This window comes from Enhydra lutris, unplaced genomic scaffold, assembly GCF_002288905.1.
Source record: "Enhydra lutris kenyoni isolate GAN:26980312 unplaced genomic scaffold, ASM228890v2 scaffoldscaffold28, whole genome shotgun sequence".
NCBI classification, from domain to species: Eukaryota; Metazoa; Chordata; class Mammalia; order Carnivora; family Mustelidae; genus Enhydra; species Enhydra lutris.
The window spans coordinates 16,231,812-16,238,035 of NW_019154112.1; the positions used below are offsets into that span (position 1 = coordinate 16,231,812).

Sequence of the window (6,224 nt, forward strand, 5' to 3'; positions counted from 1 at the left end):
ATATTCAAGATATTCAAGACACATCTCGAAGTATCTTTAAGTATCTTTTAAAAATTCTTAGGAGATGAATTTTCGTTACCTTTGTTCTTTATATAATATATAATTGGTTGGTCATTTGAAAACATAGCCATTACCTGTTCAGTTTGTAAAATATTAATTGAAACAACATATTTAAAAAAATAGTTTACCTCTACTATTTCAGTTTGATTTTTGAGAGCCTAATATCGAGTTAAAATCTGTGAACAACTGTATTTCTTCTAAATATCTTAAATTATTGAAAGGTTGAAATACTATGTGTATTTCGGTACGTAATTATTTAGTGGTAGAGTGTTTCTATTATTTCTATATTTTTTCAATTATTTCCTTTTTAAATTATTAATATATTCTGCATTACATTTAATATTGCCACCACCATATTTTCTTTGTTCAATACCTACAGCGTTTTTTTGTCCTCTTGTTTATTTTGATCCCTTTATCACATTATTTAGGCATATCTCTGGTAATGCACACATAGATGATAATTCCACATAATCCCAACATTATTATTGCTTCATTTAGCATATGCAGTGTTAACTTATTATTATGACACAGTTATTCTCTATTACATATTGCTTAACATGCCATTTTATTTGTAGTGTGTGCGTGTGTTGTATTGTCTCTGCTGTATTTTGTATTTTTAAGCTTGAATTTTGCTTGTTTTACTCTGGTGGTTTGATAAAATATAGAAAGTAAATATGTTTCTAGTATCAACTGTAATTACATAAAATATCATAAATATGACTGCTTGACCACTGCAAGGACCCTCTGGGTTATAACCTAATCAGTGCCTGGATAAGTCAACAACGGTAAGTTGAACATATATTTCCAATGAATATGATGTTATATATCAAGGTTCCATTCATGGAAACTCATTCAGTTCAATAAAAAAAAATAATAAGTGAACCTAAAACTAAAATATGTGTTTTTACAACCTTATTAATTCAAGCACTATAAAAGCTACTCTATAAATCTTCCTTTTAGGGGATGTTAATCATAGGCTAGCTAGGCTGACCTTTCTTAAAGTATGAAGTCAAAGGAATTTAAAGAGGCTTGCTTCTTTTCCTGGCTTATCTCCCAGGAACAAGTATAGGCAACCATTATAGCTACAAGGTTATTCAGACTTCATTTAAATAAGAGTTGTCTTGTTTTCAAAAATTTCACTGTTGATTCAATATGCCTGAAAGCTCCTGAAAGTCTGGGAATGGTACATTTAAATGCCTTAGGAGTTTCAGTTTCTAAGGGACTTGTACAGGGACTGTGAGTAGTCATTGGTGTTGGTGCCAGGTTAGCTTTATTCTCAAGATGTTTATTAACAAAAGAAAACTCATGGGATGGAATGTTTTGCAAGTTAAATCATATATTTGTGTATGGCTTAAGGATTAACCTCTGATATATTTATTTAAACCATAATAAAATAATCATTTTTCTTTCTTTAAAAAAATTGTATTGAAACCTGGGGCACCTGCGTGGTGCAGTCAGATAAGCATTCAACTCTTGGTTTCTGCTCAGGTCATGATTTCAGAGATTTGGGAAAGAGCCTTTGTCAGGCTCCACACTCAGCAAGGAGTCTGCTTGAGATTCTCTTTCCTTCTCCCTTTGTCCCTCTCGCTTATGCTGTCTCTCTCTCTCTGTCTCTAAAATAAATAAATAAAATATTTTTTTAAAAAATAGTATGAATCCTGAAACCAGATGATGTTTCAGATTTATTTGTGGTATTTTAAAGATGAAATAAAAGCTATACTGATTAAAAAAACAACAACAACAACAACAACTATACAAATCCTACTTACTTCTCACCCTTTTTTATCTGGTTTATAAAATTTTTCTTTGGGAGAATATTATGTATTTTCTCTTACTTTACAATGCATATAAGTAGCTGGGATTTTTTCGCATTGTAAATTTAATGCCCACTTAGCAAACCATGTTATTTTCTGTTTACAAAGTAATTTATTTGAAGAATTCATTTTTCTTCAAGTGCCAATAAGTTGGCTCACTTTTTGTTACAGAATTTTTTAAGTTCACTCAGAGTCTCAGTTACTAACATTTTTATGCCTGTTTTATTGATCTTTATTGCTGTTTACACAGATGTCTCATATGACCACTTTTATATTCCAACTCTATTGACCAGATTCTACTTTATTGAATTATTTCTGTGTCTACAAGACTGTTTTAAATAATAGCCCTGCCCAGTTAAAGCAGTGGAGTAAAAGCATGTATTAATGCAGTGGCATACCTGAGAAAGTACTTTAACTATATGTGGTAAGGTGACTTAGATCCAGGGAGAAATTGGTAAGCATATGTGGACCAATTTAAATATCTCCATTTTATTCCCCAGACATTGAGTATTGGGCTTCACTAGGTCTGAGGTGTGTCAGATTTATACTTTGGTGATCTCTGATTTTTATCATGAAGACATCTGATTCATTTAAATTACTTTATAAGTAGAACAATGATACATTTTAACAATAGCTAGTTATTAGGATGCCTGGCTAACTCAGTCGGTAGAGGATGCAACCCTTGATCTTGGGGTTGTTAATTCAAACACTGTGTTAGATGTAAAGATTACTTAAAAATAAAATCTTAAAAAAGAAAGAATAGCTAGTATTCATTTTTTAATCTTCTTGATTGTAGCTAAATTTTGAAAGGAATGGGTAGTTCTTTAATAGGAAAAAAAGAGAAAAGGAAAAAAAAGGATGTACTGAAGTCTGACCTTTTAGAATATGATCCTTGAAAATGGTAAAATGAATAAGCCAGTGATATGTAGCTAGTTTCTTCATTACTGTATATTTGTCTGCAAAATGAATTATGTCCATAATATTGCTTTGAATACTGACATAAATCAGTTAACCATTTTAAGCAAAATAAGCTAGGATTAGTTTTAGTTAGGAAAAATAACTGGGCTATTAGGTGCCAAGAAACATAATGTTTAAGTAATTCAACCATATTTTAAAGACAATTTTATAATCATACCTTAGATCCTTTCTTGAGACATGACAGGACATTTCAAATACCTAAATTTATTTTTAACAATATGTGTTCAGCAACTCAAACTCACGAGTGAGTTCATTTATATTGCCAACTGAAACATATTAAATTAATAATATGAATGTTGAAAATAAAAATATGGTCAATAATTGATAAATTTTAAAAATCTTTTTCATTATCTGTTATTTAAAATAAATGAAAATAACCTTTTGTTCAGGAAATATAATAATTATGATTGTATTTCTAGTCCTAAAATGGTTGTTTCTTACTAGCACTTTGAGTTTTAGGGTGAGTTTTTACTAACACATTGAATTTTCGGACTGCAGAAGGTTATAGAGATTGCCTGTGATAATCTGGTTAGTACATAGATGAAGGACCAAAAGCATAGGAGTTTTGTACTGTCAGTTGGCTTCAAAGTCATGATCAGTAGGAAAGTCAATTCTAGAATACAATGAGGTTTGTTTTCTTTTTTTTTTTAATTTTTGTTAGAGTACTAATACAAAAAAACATACATATAGTAAAAAAAGAAAAATATATGTACAGTTAGATGCCATGACTATTCTGTAGATATGGTTAACATCTTTTTTGTAGTTTATATCCTGGTACAAAGTTTAGAGACATTAATGACTTTGTTCAGTTTAATAATGGCTGCTTTCAGAAGTCTGTAAGTATTATTAACCATGTGTAACAGTTTAATAGCATTTTAATGTGTGCAAGTTTTATGAAACCATAAAAACTATGTTAAAATTACACTAAAATCCAAATTAGAATCACATGGCAGAGGGCTATAGTAATAAGTAAAAACATTATACATAACTTTTTTCTATGGCACCATGTAGATTATAAAGAATATAGCAAATAATTTATAAAACAAAGCACTGAGACACAAAGATACTTGTTTTTGTTTTTAATGTGTGAAATCCTGTTCCAGACAGTTTCTTACCTTGGTGTTCTTTACTTTTGGGTTTTCAGAGTCCCTTTCTATCTGCCACAACTCTCCCGCCATCCTGTTGGAAATGTCCCCTCACTTTGATATTTCCTCCAAGTTCCTTTCATCTTCATCATTGCCTCCATAGTCTTGAAGTGCTTTATATTCTTGCCCTTCTCATTCACCTAAGCTTCATTACACTTTCTGCCATGAACTGAGTGTAATTTGTTTGTACTACTATATGTATTATATTAAAAGAGGTAAAAATATTTGATACTCACATTGGTATTTTTCCTTTTAAAAAATATTCAAGAAAGTCAGGAAAAACTAATAAATTTTAAATTATAAGATCTAAGCAACTGTAACATATTGTTAATCAAATATCTGAGATAAGGAAGCCTTCCTGAATCCCATCATGTCATAAGTAAGGAAAGATAGATGCTATTTCTTTCTGTGCTTGGATAGAAAAATCAGAGGTGGTACCTAACTTATGAAGTATGCTGGGTAAAGGTATTGATCTACAGTAACTTATTTTCAACAATCATCAATCACTTTTGCTGCAAGTAAATTCATTTTATAACTTGGAATAAAACAACTATATTTTAACAGCCATACTTAGGTGGTTTTCCATTACATAGAGTTTATGTTTTTGGAAATATCAGATGGACTATGTAATCCTCTAACAACTTCTGATTTTGTTTACTCTCCAAAAAATAAAACTTTGACTAAGAATCAAAAATCAAATTTACAAATAATGCCATGATGAACATGATGAACACAGGGTTGCATATATCTTCCTGAATTAATGTTTTTGGTTTCCTTGGGTAGATAGATACCCAGTAGTAGAATTACTGGATCATATGGTATTTCTGTTTTTTATTTTCTGAGGAACCTCCATACTGTCTTCCACAGTGGCTGCACCAATTTGCATTCCCACCAACATTGCACAAGGATTCTTTTTCTCTACATCCTTACCAACACTTGTTATTTCTTGTCAGTTTCATTCTAGCCATTCTGACAGGTGTGAGATGATATCTCATTTGTAGGTTGCATTTCCCTCATTATTAGTGATGTTGAGCATCTTTTCATGTATCTGCTGTCCATTTGTGCTTCTTTGGAAAAATGTCTACTTGTGTCCTCTGCACATTTTTAATTGGATTACATGTGGGGTTCTTTGGTCTTTTGCTGTAAAAGTTCTTCATATATTTTGGATATTAACCCCTTATTGGATATATCATTTGCAAATGTCTTCTCTCATTTGATAGGTTAACTTGTCATTTGTTGTTGGTTTCCTTTGCTATGCAAAAGCTTTTTATTTTGGTGTAGTCTCAATAGTTTAATATGCTTTTGTTTCCCTTGCCTGAGGAGACCTATCTAGAAAAAGGTTTTAATGTCAAAAAATTACTGCCATTGCTTTCTTCCGGGAGTTTTAAGTTTTCAGGACTCATATTTAGGTATTTAATCCATTTTGAGTTTATTTATGTGTATAGTATAAGAAAATGGTCCCAGGGAGGAGTCAAGATGGCGGAGAAGTAGCAGGCTGAGACTACTTCAGGTAGCAGGAGATCAGCTAGATAGCTTATCTAAAGATGGCAAACACCTACAAATCCAATGGGAGATCGAAGAGAAGAAGAACAGCAATTCTAGAAACAGAAAATCAATCACTTTCTGAAAGGTAGGACTGGCGGAGAAGTGAATCCAAAGCGACGGGAAGATAGACTGCAGGGGGAGGGGCCAGCTCCCGGCAAGCGGCGGAGCAACGGAGCACAAAATCAGGACTTTTAAAAGTCTGTTCTGCTGAGGGACATCGCTCCAGAGGCTTAACCGGGGTGAAGCCCACCCGGGGACAGCGTGGCCTCGGGTCCCGCAGGGTCACAGAAGGATCGGGGGTGTCTGAGTGTCGCAGAGCTTACAGGTATTAGAACGGGGAAGCCGGCTACAGAGACAGAGCCGAGGAGTGAGCTCTAAGCTCGGGGTTACCTTGAACAGGTCGCAGGCTCGGTAAGCTCGGAGCATGGCCGGAGGCAGGGTGACGGGAGTAATTGGGCGTGGTTCTCTAAGGGCGCACTGAGGAGTGGGGCCCCGGACTCTGGGCTCCTCCGGGCTGGAGACCGGGAGGCCGCCATCTTCATTCCCATCCTCCGGAACTCTACAGAAAGCGCTCAGGGAACAAAAGCTCCTGAAAGCAAACCCGAGCGGATTACTCAGCCAGGCCCCTGGTAAGGGCGGTGCAACTCCGCCTGGGGCAAAGACACTTGAGAATCACTACAAC

General features: G+C 34.1%; 1 protein-coding gene across 1 annotated transcript in view; it reads left to right on the plus strand.

Moving 5' to 3' along the window:
• Positions 1-6,224, plus strand: part of LOC111152227 (eyes shut homolog (Drosophila)) — a 1,631,332-nt gene that overhangs the window by 629,824 nt on the left and 995,284 nt on the right.